A 12,585-nucleotide genomic window follows, 5' to 3' on the forward strand; every position below is an offset into this window, starting at 1 on the left:
TCATAGAATAGAATACTTCAGATCTCACCTTTTTCCATTTAATTTCATTTTCTAAGGATCGTCTCTTCTATCCATGTATTGTTTTCATTTTATGATGTTGCATATAATTGCATGTGTATGGTGATTTGAATTTTTCAGATAAATAAACCGGTTAAAACCCATTTTATTTCCTTGAAAATGTACTATCACAAAGCTGAAAATAGGGCTGTATTAGTTAGCCCTTGGAAAGCTGGCATTTTGGTAATATATGGTTTAAACAGGTAAGCGATTATATGTATTTTTTATTGAATCAAGTATGTATCCTTTCAATAAAAGTGTTGAAAATTGACTTACACTGTAAATGCTCTAATATCTGAAATTAGTCAATTCAGTGAATAATATATATATATAGCTTATGTATTTCTCCTTTCTCCTTTCCTGGTTCTCTTATTGTAATTATTACCACCTTTTTCATATACTGTTCTATAAAATTAAGATCGATGTTAAATTAAAACATGTGCTTCTGGGCTATAATACAAGCCTTTGTAAAAGTCTACTTGGCATGTCTACAAGCGCAGTTGGTACAGTTTAGCTAAAACAGCTATTCCCAGCACAGTGACAATATAATTGGTTTGATTTTAACCGTTTTTGACAAGCAGAAGCTGGTTGTAACAGGGAGTCATTGTGCTGGGTCCACACCACACTTGCTGGTGGATTCAAAGTGCCCGAGCCTATAGGGAAGCATGCCTGAGTGGCCTGCATCTTTCCCTCCAATTACAATCAAATACAGTCTTCATTTGGTGCAACAATAACACTGCCGCAGGCAGTCAGACCTACACAGGCCTGCAGTGCAACTAAAGTATCATATGAGAACACCATCCTGAGTTGAGTCGCACACTTCATGACACCAACACAACACCAAGTGCTTACAGCGCAGACGTACTGTAAATATAGACTAGAACATGGCACAATGCACATGGTCAAATTTGAATCGCGAAGTCATCTTTTCAGATGACATGAATTAAACTAATTAGTCAAACTGCTTAATAACCATTGAAATTTGTTTGAACAACCATGTCAATAGAATATATATTTTATAAATGACGGAATGACAAAAGTATTGGCTTACAAAACAAATACAAACCAGGAACAACAAAACCTATTGAACACCTCTCAGGTCACTGTTAAACACGTGTTTGTTTTACAGTGTTGTAGTGGTGTTTTTCTCCTTATCCCTGACTGCAAACTGAATTTCCTCCTCATATATGGAGGATTTGAATTAAATTTGACTAGTTAACTGAGTATCTAAAATCCGAGTTTTACAAACAAATAAATAGGGAGCTATACATATAGATGTGACATTATTTTTATTCCTCACATTGCCAATTAAGAGTCTGTTTAAATATAAAAGAAAAAAGGTTAAGAAAAGTCACCCTAATAATAAGTCACATTTCTGTCACTTAAACTAGAAAAGGTTTTTAAAACAGCTTATATTTAAGTATTTCGGTTTGATGTCAAGAAATAATATGAGAAAGGCATGTATGAATTTTGGAACTTTTGTGATTTACAAAGGACTATACCACTCTACACTACATAAATACATTTATTTTTTCCAGGTGGCAGAAGTGCTGTATGCTCGAAGCCTCAACCATTACTCTCTGTCCTTGGTCGGATCATTTCTCATCGTCTCGAATTTTCACTTCACACAGATGCAGCAGTGTCAGTGACACTGCTGCTCAATCAATCGCTGAGCAGTGATTGATCGGTGCCCACTGTGTTGTGTTGTACAGTTCAGACTAAAGCCCCTCGGTTCAACATTATTTTCCTTCCAGACTGCAGCCTTGTCCTGTGAAAAGGAAAAGGCTGTTTTCTTACAAACAGAACAGAGGAACTAAGCAAATGTCACAACCACAAATAAGCAAATACTGCTTTAAGAAGATTGTACAAGCATTAGCCTCCCAGAATCCTGCCAATGTGGCATTATGTCAGCCTATTTTTGACACTTGGTCTTTGTTATATTAAGGCTGCATAACACTTAAGGAGATCTGTATGCTAGTCATGGCAAGAATGATTAACGAAAAGGGTTTGGTCTCAGCAGGAGTGGGTTAAGCATGAAGAAAATATAGTTCCATATGGGAAAACGTCTGGCAGTGGATGGCTGTTTGAGGTCAACTGAGGCAAGCGTCAATTAGGCTGGTCAAGGTCTGAGGTGCAGATGAGCTAATGCCGTTCAATAAATAATGCTAAGATGTAACTGGCATTACAACATTTACTGAAAAAATATTGCTGGAATAGTGCAAGAAAAGCATACCACAGTGACACCAGAGTGAAATCAATGTCAACTGGGCTGCAAGGGGAATATTGCATCACAGCAGTAAATGTGTTTCCACAAACCTGTTTCAGAGGGAAGATCCTAAAAAATCTGGGCACACACAAAGTCACTGGTCCTGATAATCTCATGACTGGCAACCAAGCGATCTGGACTTGGAGCCATTAGAAAGAGAATGTAATTGGTGGTTCAGTTCCAGCAAGCTAAGATAATTATCCCCTTCTTCCCAAAAGCAGGAAGCAGGGAGAAGCTGTCAAACATTCCAGTGACAATCAGATTACGTTGAGACCTTGGTTATGAACGGACATTTTCCCTGATGCGCAACGAAGGAACATAGGGCTGAAGAGCTGGAAACGTGACCAACCACAGGTTTGACAAACCCTCAGGGACCAATTGCAAAGATAAGGTTTCAACAAGACAGATATCATACACCGCTCCACTGCACACGGGGAGTGGAACAAGAGTATTCCCAATAACTGATTTATAAATGGGGAAAACAATGTTATGAGGAGGCTTTTTCCCTCCTTTCCTCTTTGGTTTCTTTTGAGGCCATCCACTACCCCTCATATTCCCGCTGGCATAAACTCAAGGACCGCTGCTGCAGCAGTTTTCACTTCTGACTACAGCTCCATTAGCAGAGACAGCTGTTTTTGCTCATACTAGCGTTGTAATGAATCGCTTCCATGAGCTCACATGGCAAGTAATCACCTGCCTGCCACCAGCAGAGCTATTAATAAACCACAGTTTGCATGAGGCATGACAGGCCACATTAGGAACAAAGGCACATCCAGCAAACAGTGTAATGACTCAACATTCAAGCTTGACACTGACTAGAGAGTCTTTACAAAAGAATGTAATATTAGCCTTTAGGTCAAAGAAGTCTTGGCTGAACGATGCGACTGATCATCACATAAAAAAATTCTCTCTCTTTGCTGTCCTGATCTGCTATCTTCACACACTTTCACTTTACACTCTTCCTGCCCTCATCTACACTGCACTGTGTATCTGTTTACACTAGACGGGGGGGGGGGGAATTTTTTTGCATGCACACGCAAAATCTGCTGGTGGAAGATGATTAACTTTATTGGTTACGTGTGATTGTCTTTAAGAGTGGCAGTTGTAAACAGTGTAAATTCTGTTGTATTTTTTATTAAAAAAAAACAAAAAACAAAAAAACACTGATTTTATTTCATCATCTACATAAAGAAATTAAGATAAATATCATTATCATCTCCCATCACTGTAGAAAAAGCACTAAGATTAGCAAACAGGCTTAGCAGGTTACATACTGGTGAAACAGTGAGTGCAATACAAGTTATGGACATTTAGTAAACATTGCATCTTAAAAAAAATTGCCAAAAGGAGCAGTCATCCGATTAAATTTACTTAAGCGATACTACAATATGTTTTGACATGAAACAAACAGCTCTAAAATATTTGGTTTCCAGTATAATCAGACTATACGTAGAGCTGAAACGATTAGTCAATTAATCCATCAGTCAATCAACAGAAAATGTATCTGCGACAATGTTGATAATCGAATAACTGTAAGGAGGATTTGAGGATTTGCTGATTTTCTTCATCAAATGCGATCGTAAATTGAATATCTTTGGGATTTAGACGGTTGGACAAAACAAGAAATTTGAAAACATCGCCTTTGGCTTTAAGAAATTGCAACTTACATTTTTCATTATTTTCTTCAGTTCAGTAGACCAAACGGTCAATTGATTACTTGGGAAAGCAATCGTCAGCTTAACTGAAAATTAAAATACTTCTTAGTTTCAGCCCTAATTGTATAGTTATTAGTCTGTGGTTGCAACACATGTGGCCTACCCTTCGCTATATCTTCATAAACGTTACACAGACCGCTCCTGTGTCCTTCTTGAATCCAACTCAGATTCTTTACCAAACGTTCCTTGAACATAATTACCCTAGTACATAATTACTGCCTGCCATTCCCCATGACTAACTGCATGTAATGTGGGAGACTGGTCTTGATAAGGGAAAAGCAAAATACTAAGAAGCTTAGCAAATATGAGAAACAACATGTTAGTCCTGAGGGGACAAGGAGTGCAGCATTTTAGAGTGTCATGTTCCTTTAAAATATCTATTATCATCGGTAAACCATGTCAAATCTGCTGAAAAAATATTAATATCATAAAAGCAAAGCAGAAAACCAATAAAACCGTGTTTATCAATCTCTCTAAAAGGGCTTATAGCAAGGAATATATTACAGATTGATATATGTGCTACCAAAGATTTCTGGAAAAACCCAGTGCAGTGAGAAAAGCTAGCTGGGCCTAGCTGCTAAATATTTAAAACCTTACATTTTAGCAACAGAGCAATCCACTAAAGGCATAGTGTTAATGAAACTGACTTTGGTTCCTACAAGTGTACAAGCACAAACTGTAGAGCCATAATGCTACAGAAGTTGGCTTTGGTTCCACAGCAGACTGGTGGGATGCCAATAAGGTGCCAATGACTTGGCCTTTTTTTTCTAAGGATGAAAAATGACACTTATGAAGGTAAACAGGTCTGCAGAATAAATTTAATTACACAAGAAAATGCTTTACTGACTGCCAAATAAGTACGTAAACATCAAAGCATTCATTTCACCCTCTTTCCTCCCAATTGTTAAGGATTGAAAAAATAAATTATGCGGAAAAGCTTTGAGGACATGAAGCCTGACTCATACACTTATCTCCAAATTAAAATCTCAAAAGACAATAGCATTATAAACTTGTTTATAAAAAGGTTGCCTTGGTCTTGACCTGTTTTGTGCAACAGCATCCATCTTTAAGTGCCATTGTTACAAATACTGTAAACAAGTATTAGCTGCACGGTGAACCCGTATACTGGGATTTAGAGATCTCTAATCACACAAATTAATCAGCTCTCCATCTGATCCACATCATGTCTGAGCAGTTCACCGAGAAACAGGATTATACAGCAGATTATACACCAGAGCGAGGCTAAAAAGCAAACTCACTACAAGAAGTATGGTAGTTGTTTACATTAATTAGATTAAAGATTAATTTCTTAGAACATATATCTTTAGCTTCAGTAAAGTAGCATTCAGTGTCACTACAATAAAGAGATCTTGTCTGTTGAAGTGACAGTTTTGTGTCAGCTAAGGATTTACTGACATTTAAAAAAGTAGCAAAATATGTTTCACTTATTCTATCAATCCTCTCTGTAATGTAGGTGTCATTTTTTCCAAATGCTGAAATTTCCAAAATCTCATTTAGGAATGAAGCTCTTAATGACAGCCTCAGCAAGTAGCGTAATTTAATAGCAGTCATGTAAATAGTGCACGCCAGGAACGGTTTATTCTTTAAGCTCTCCAAGCAGCCAAGTGGGTCTCGGGCTAAGTTATGTAAAGATTGTGGTCGCGCAGTGGCATGAGGTCTACTGCCTTCTGCCTTGGAAGCCAATGGAATTTCTGGAGCCTTGTCTCCAGAGCTGTTTTTCTTTGCTTCAAAAATATCTCTAGGAATGCGAACATAAGAAACTGAAACATGCCTTTGACATTAGCATCTGTGTAATTCAGTTGCAACAAATGTACGGTGTGACCCTGAAGGCAACATTCCAACCTGTGTGACAAAATAAAATGAGATTTAGAATCAAAAACAGTATATAACCTAAGAACTTAATATAACCTAACACGAGGCATGTTTTTTTTTTCCATTTTTTAAAGTTTTGCATAGATATTAAAAAAAGAAATGTGCAACCCAATAGATCAAAGCAACAACTGTATGACCTGGAGTGGGCCCTCAGTGAGCCAGAACTCAAGACCAGAACATAAAAGTACAGCAGAGAGAAAACTGCAGAATAAGCAACTCAGAAGGCAGCATGGGGTCTCTCGATAAACATTTTAGAAATAGTTACTTTAACTTCCTCTCACCCTCTATTGTTGTAAAAGGAACACTGATATGATTCTGCTGAGGGATATCGAGGATACTTTTGCAACCTCTGCAAAATCAACTCTTTTTTTTTTTTTTTTTTTTTAAAAACATGCACCTCCTGAGGAAGAATCTACTTCAAACACTGTCAAGTCTTTTCTTGGTACTAAAAAGTGAGTCGGGCTGCTGACTCAGATTTTAGTACCACAGTGACCTCATGTTACTACTCTGCAAAAAGAGAGCACCGGTATCAGATTTATACTGTATTGTACCTTGAGTTGATTGAGACAAAATGTTGGATGCGGATCTTCTTTCGACCGCTGGCAGGTATTTTACAATCGTCTTAAAAACTGACAGTAAATTGTAGGTTCTGGTTTCAGCCGCTCGGAGTTTCTCTGGACTCATCATATGCCGCATCACCACTCATTCAATCATGCAGAGAGAAATCTGCTGCACAAGAGACAAAGTTGTCTGCTTTCTTAGTGGCCTCAATGGACCAGAATGCAATGTAACCACATATCACATCCTTGCATATCTGTCTTCGGACAACAACCAAGCAGGGCGCATAATCTCTATCAAATTCCTCCGACACTGGAAAAACTTTCGACTTCTTCACAGAAAATCACTGACTAAAGCAAAAGTACACAAAACCAGTTGAGGGAACACAATAAAGTCAATCACTTCACATATTATCACACCTAGATTGCAAATATCATCCTTGATTAATATCATACATTCATAAGGAGTATCTCAGGATTTAATTTTACTTGAGGTTTCAATTTATATCTATACTTGAAGACATTAGTATCGACCTACTTTAGTCATAGGTAAATGAATAAATATATATATATGAATGCAACCATAAAAGTAGATACACCGTTATCTAATGATAAAAAGCTCTTGCTTGGTTTTGTGCTCCACTAGTACTAAATGATGCCTCATGGGGTGAAAACCATGGTGTGTTTAACAACTTCTATCTCAGTGGAGCATTCAAACAAAAAACTACACTGGATTGGTCTTTTCATTATTAGATTTTATGGAGTGACGGGACAGGAAAGGACTACACAAACACCCTGGTGTATTCCAGTAAGGAACAGTTTCTGGAATGCAAATGTTTTCTGGCTCTTAATCAACCATGATATCAGACATTTATTTGCGCAGTTTGACTGTAAAACTGCCCTAAAGGCCATATTCCAGCAGTGACGACATCATACGTCGGATTTAAAATTTAGACCTTTTCATCACCTGCTCCCTGTACAGTCATAACACTGAAGAATCAATATTTTTAATACAATAATCAATAGCTTTTATGAGTCCACTGATGAGTGGTCTGTACTGTGTTTTGTTACTATCACAATATAAGGGGAAAAAAACTGACCTGAAACTGACTTAAAAGCATGATTCAAATCAGCCAATCGGAAGCTGTACTGGTACTCTGCGTGGGCATTGTACGTTGGTGCGTTTGTTTCTTTCTTCCCTTCCTGAAATCATCCCCTGTATTTAAACTGGGAGGAATACGTCACTGTGACCGCCGTGTGTGTAACCACTTCAGCCTGCTCTCAGCCTCCACTTTCAACACAAGAATAACATGTGACATCACTTTGCTTCTACAGGGTTAGCGCTGCAGAGCGCAGGAAAACACCAAGGCAAGCGCTGCCTGAACTTGCAGGATGGATGGGAGTTTTGGAGAATTGGAAGACCCTGTGTTACCTGGGGAAATTACATCGTTACAACTCCAGCAGAAAAAAAAAAAGAAGTTGCTACAGAAGTCTTTCCTACTTTCTGAGCCAGTGATCAGAAGGGGGGGTTTTAAATAGACGTTCACATGCTTCTGACGCCCTGACAAAAATAGGAAGACACTTACGAAACAACACCCAGTTTCAGAAAATAAAAACAGCTTTGGGGGAAAGGGGTTTTGTTGTGAAGACAGTCTTCCTGCTGAAGTTTAAAAAGCATCCTGACGCATTTCCTCTCCTCGATTGTACTGAGCAGGATGCCGGGAGACAGGGCTTTGTGCTCATCAGTCATTTCACAATTTGGAGTAACTGCTGTCTGTACAGGTTGATTACCAGCTACACTTTATTTTGTTAGGGCTCTAAAAGTTTGGCTGAAATAGTATAGTAATCCAAAAGTATCTCTGCAAGTGAAAATGTTTGCATCTACAGCCAACATTTTTAACAAAATATGTTGCATAAATATTGTGAATAGGCTGATATACTCTACTTTCTACAATTTAAAATGTGATATTCATGTTTGTGTATAAATCGAGCATTTATTTCTTTAAAATCACAGGGCTGAATGCATTAAGCAAACAGCCCTGCACCATTTATATGCTGCAATTTCTTTGCTGTAGTATAAACTGCTGGTCTATACTATTTCTTGACCCTTTTACTTTTTGTACGTAGCATGTTTCTATCATGTCATAATCTTTCTACAAACATAGGAATATTTAGCAGGATTTTTAAACTCCTTACTGTTGGTTCCTTTGAGTAATTACCAGCTAATCATCTATATATTAAAATGTATTTATTCATGACAAGTCATAGGGGTCATAAATGTCCACTAAATGCCCAAATGCATTTGTTTTCTCCATTGTCTGCGTATACACGCTGCAAGCCAGTGTTGGTCTCCTGCCTGGGTCCAGAATATGTGGAAACAATGTAAAGTAGGCAGCTTATCCTTCCAGCTATGAAACTGTAAAGCACGGTCACGGCAGAGGGAGACTGTTGTTTGTGACCTTTAGCTTTGCCACCTGGCTAAACACGAGGAGAGATGTCTGTCCTGAGTCCAGCTACTTGCTGAAAATAAACAGAGCAGCGAAACCAGAAGTATTCATCTGTGCACCATGGAGGGCCAGGTGCATGCTGTTTTTTGTTCCTGTAAGACTACAGAAAGTGATTTCACTCATTATTTCCTGATTTGTTGGTGCAGTCTTGGGTTTCATACTCTTGGGCCTTCATGTTACACACTTGAACGACTAGATAAAGAGATGGATGCTGCATCAAAATACACACTTAAACTCAGTTCAGTTCAGTTCAGTGCCTTTGCAGTCAAAAGTAATGACATTAAATATGCAACAACAGGAACAAACAATTCTAAATGCACACACAGCACTCATCATTCCAAGTTAAAAGCTATTTATAGAGTGAAGACCTGAGCATGAAAAAGGCTCTGGATATGAAATACTGTAGCTTACCCCACTACTAAAAGGAATTTGTTAAGATGAAAAACAATACAAGCACTTTGACTTGATGATTGACAATCTATAACTAGATGAGAGAAGCTAGATCTCAGGGTTTAGCAATGCATGACAGATACAGCTAAAGATAGTCCATCTTCCACCTAGTGACCAGACAAACAAACATGTCATTGACACCACTTTCACAAACAAAGCCTGAGCTTGACGTTTGATGATTAACACACATTCTAGGGAAGTTACTACTGTTAGTGTTAGATACTAATTAATAGAATGGAAACAGGCTATAAATGGATTTGTTATAAATAGTTAAATGTCAAAAAATTATGAGAAAGGTCCATAACAGGTTACCCGAACCCAAAGAGGCGTCTTACAACTACTTATTTTGCCTGACCAACAGTGAAAATGCAAGGTATATTATTTACCTGACTGATTCTATATGTTGAAATTCACCATACAAACCAAAATTAAGATTAAATTAAGAATGGCTACGAGGCGAAAATGGGTGAAATGTTTGGCCTGAAAGTTGGCAAAATCATCACATAAATGGAGGATCACAAATCCAAACTCTGGAAAACATCTTCTAGCATGTCCAGTCCAGTGCTACTGAGAACCACATTGCATGTTAGAGAAATACTTCTGTTTCATTCAAAGGGATGTAATTTTCTCCCCAATACATTATTGAATTTGAAAATGAAAAAGTAATTACAGATGAAATAGCCATGTTTTGATATCTTAATTCATATCACAACTGCAGAAATATGCAGCAGTGCTTTATAAAATAATTGTGCCATCCTCCTCCCTCTGCATCCTTGATTATCAGACTGCCGACTTAGTCCAGTGTCAAAAATTCTGTGCACTTCCAGTTACAGTTCCAAAAGAAGCAAACTGACAAAGCCACTGTGAACACTAGCTGTCAAGTGGTCGGCTATTTAACCTGCCATGTGACAATACGGTGAGGCAGAGGGTCAAATCCCACTGTGGTCAGTCTTGAACGATAAAGACAGATCCCTCTAACCGTTAGTTAATCCTGACGGAGAGGCCCTGCCAAGACCATTAGGCTAAACTGCGTCAGCCACCACATTCGCTAGTGACTTGAAAAGAACGCCGGGAAAGGTGCTGCTATTGAAAAGCACCGAAGAGGAGACCAACAGAGGCACACAGTCACATGATATTCAATACTATGAAGATTAGTGTCAAAAAGACTTCTCACTTATCATAGACATGTCTTCTAGACTTTCTACAGAACAACAAAAGACCTTCTGGGGGATTTATTGCTGTGAAAAAAGGTGTGGCCTTTTCTGTGATGTTAACTATAAATGAGCAAGGATGCAGCATTTCTACAGACTTTCAAGTCCTGTTAGAGTATCACTCTCTCCCCTATGACTAAATCATTTTTAAACATTGTAAATTAGTCATTGTTCAAACGGTTTTTGTTTGACTCTCCATTCATTTTTTATCATTTCAAAAGACCTCGCGAATGAAATGTTTGTATACTGGCACAGCACGGGTTCGTACCATGGCTCTGAGTGTTAAAGGACCACGGTAATCAAACAAACCTTTTTTTTCCCTCCCAGTAGGACCTATTTTATCGAAGCCTCGTTATCTTTTGATCGGACTATTTTCCAGCTCAGAAATTCCAAGTAAATTTCCCCTCACATATTCTTGACACATTTGGAAAGTCTCAAGAACAGCATTCAGACATCGATATGATGCTGAAAGCCACGCTGACGTGTCAAATTCTTTCAGGTGTTTGCAAGATGAAGCAGGTTATATCACATGTATCTCTGAATCATATTCTCACTTCCTTATCAACAGTGGGGAAGACTGCAGGGCACTTTCCTGTTATTATCTAACGGATCATATTGTCAGAACTACGAGCAACTATTTCCTAATAAGAAATATCGCCTGTTTTGTCGGAGAAGAAACAAAATGTTAGCCAACCACATCGGGAAAATTACAAGCAATTTGACAATTTACGTTCAGCCAACGTTATGAGCTACTGAACAGTTTCCGGATTACTCAATCCAGAAATCCACAGAATTTAACTGGTAATTGTTTTGATAAAAGATTAACCGTTTAAGTAATTTTTTTTATATCATGTCATATATAGTCACATTGGTCATATAATTCTTTCTCAAATTTAGTAGTTATATGATAGCTGATTGAATATTTTATTTTAAGACTGTTGGTCAGACAAAACAAGCAATTTGTAGATGTCACTATAGGCTCTAAGAAATTTTAAACAAGCATTTTTTTCGATTTTGTACAAAAAAAACAACAAAACATTAATCAAACAATGCTTTGTCCCGTCTTAGATGGTCACTGCTGCTGCTGATGCGAGCCAAACCCATGTTTATTTCCTTAACCATGATGGCGTCTGTCACCCTTGCAAATTATAGCATGCACAGAGCTGTAAGGAGCATGGGCCTAGTACAGTTAACGACCCATCAATGACACCATAATTGTTTCCTCGGTGTCAGATAAACAGGCGGACGGCTGTGCCACTAACTGTAGCCCACTGGTTTAAGTGGTGGCCTATTGATTGTCCATTGTCTGTAAAGCCGTTGCTAACGCAGCAACCATGTGCAGCGGAGGCAGTGCTCAAATGAAATAATACAATCTTTAGAGCCAAACTGGATTTTTTTTTTTTTATGCTTATCTGTAAAGCATAACTGCTAGTATCTCAAGCCATGCAAGATTGGGTGCGTGCGTGCGTGCGGCTCAAGGGCGATAAACAAAGTCCACAGCCCGCAGGATTTGCATGTTCAGAAGAAATCTAACTCGCACTTAAAAACTTCCCAGAGGAAACCATTGGGATTTATCAGGTGATACGGAGGTGGTATATAGTACAGTGACAGTACTGAGCTGTGGAAAGAAATATTAAAACTCTACAGGATCCCTGGTAATGTAAACCTAGGGGAGGTGGGGTGATATCAACAGTAGACCAAACTCTGAAGAATATAATCTTGAGATTGTACCTTGGTCGAGCATAAATGGTTGTGGGGTAACGTCTGTTTTGGTGGGCCACCATGGGCTGGTGGCCGAGTTAGGATTAGCCCCCAGTCAGTGCCTCTTTTACACTCATCTTTGCAGCCTTTTATATGTTTTTTTTGTTTGTTTTTTGTTTTTGTTTTTTAAAGCAAAATGCATAAATCGGCCGTACCCAAGACAATTTA

General features: G+C 38.3%; 1 protein-coding gene across 8 annotated transcripts in view; it reads right to left on the bottom strand.

Moving 5' to 3' along the window:
- rapgef2b (Rap guanine nucleotide exchange factor 2b) overlaps positions 1-12,585 on the bottom strand; it is a 115,045-nt gene that overhangs the window by 101,589 nt on the left and 871 nt on the right. The gene's annotated exons all lie outside the window — the stretch shown is intronic.

This window comes from Xiphias gladius, chromosome 23 (genome assembly GCF_016859285.1).
Source record: "Xiphias gladius isolate SHS-SW01 ecotype Sanya breed wild chromosome 23, ASM1685928v1, whole genome shotgun sequence".
In the NCBI taxonomy this organism is placed as follows: Eukaryota; Metazoa; Chordata; class Actinopteri; order Istiophoriformes; family Xiphiidae; genus Xiphias; species Xiphias gladius.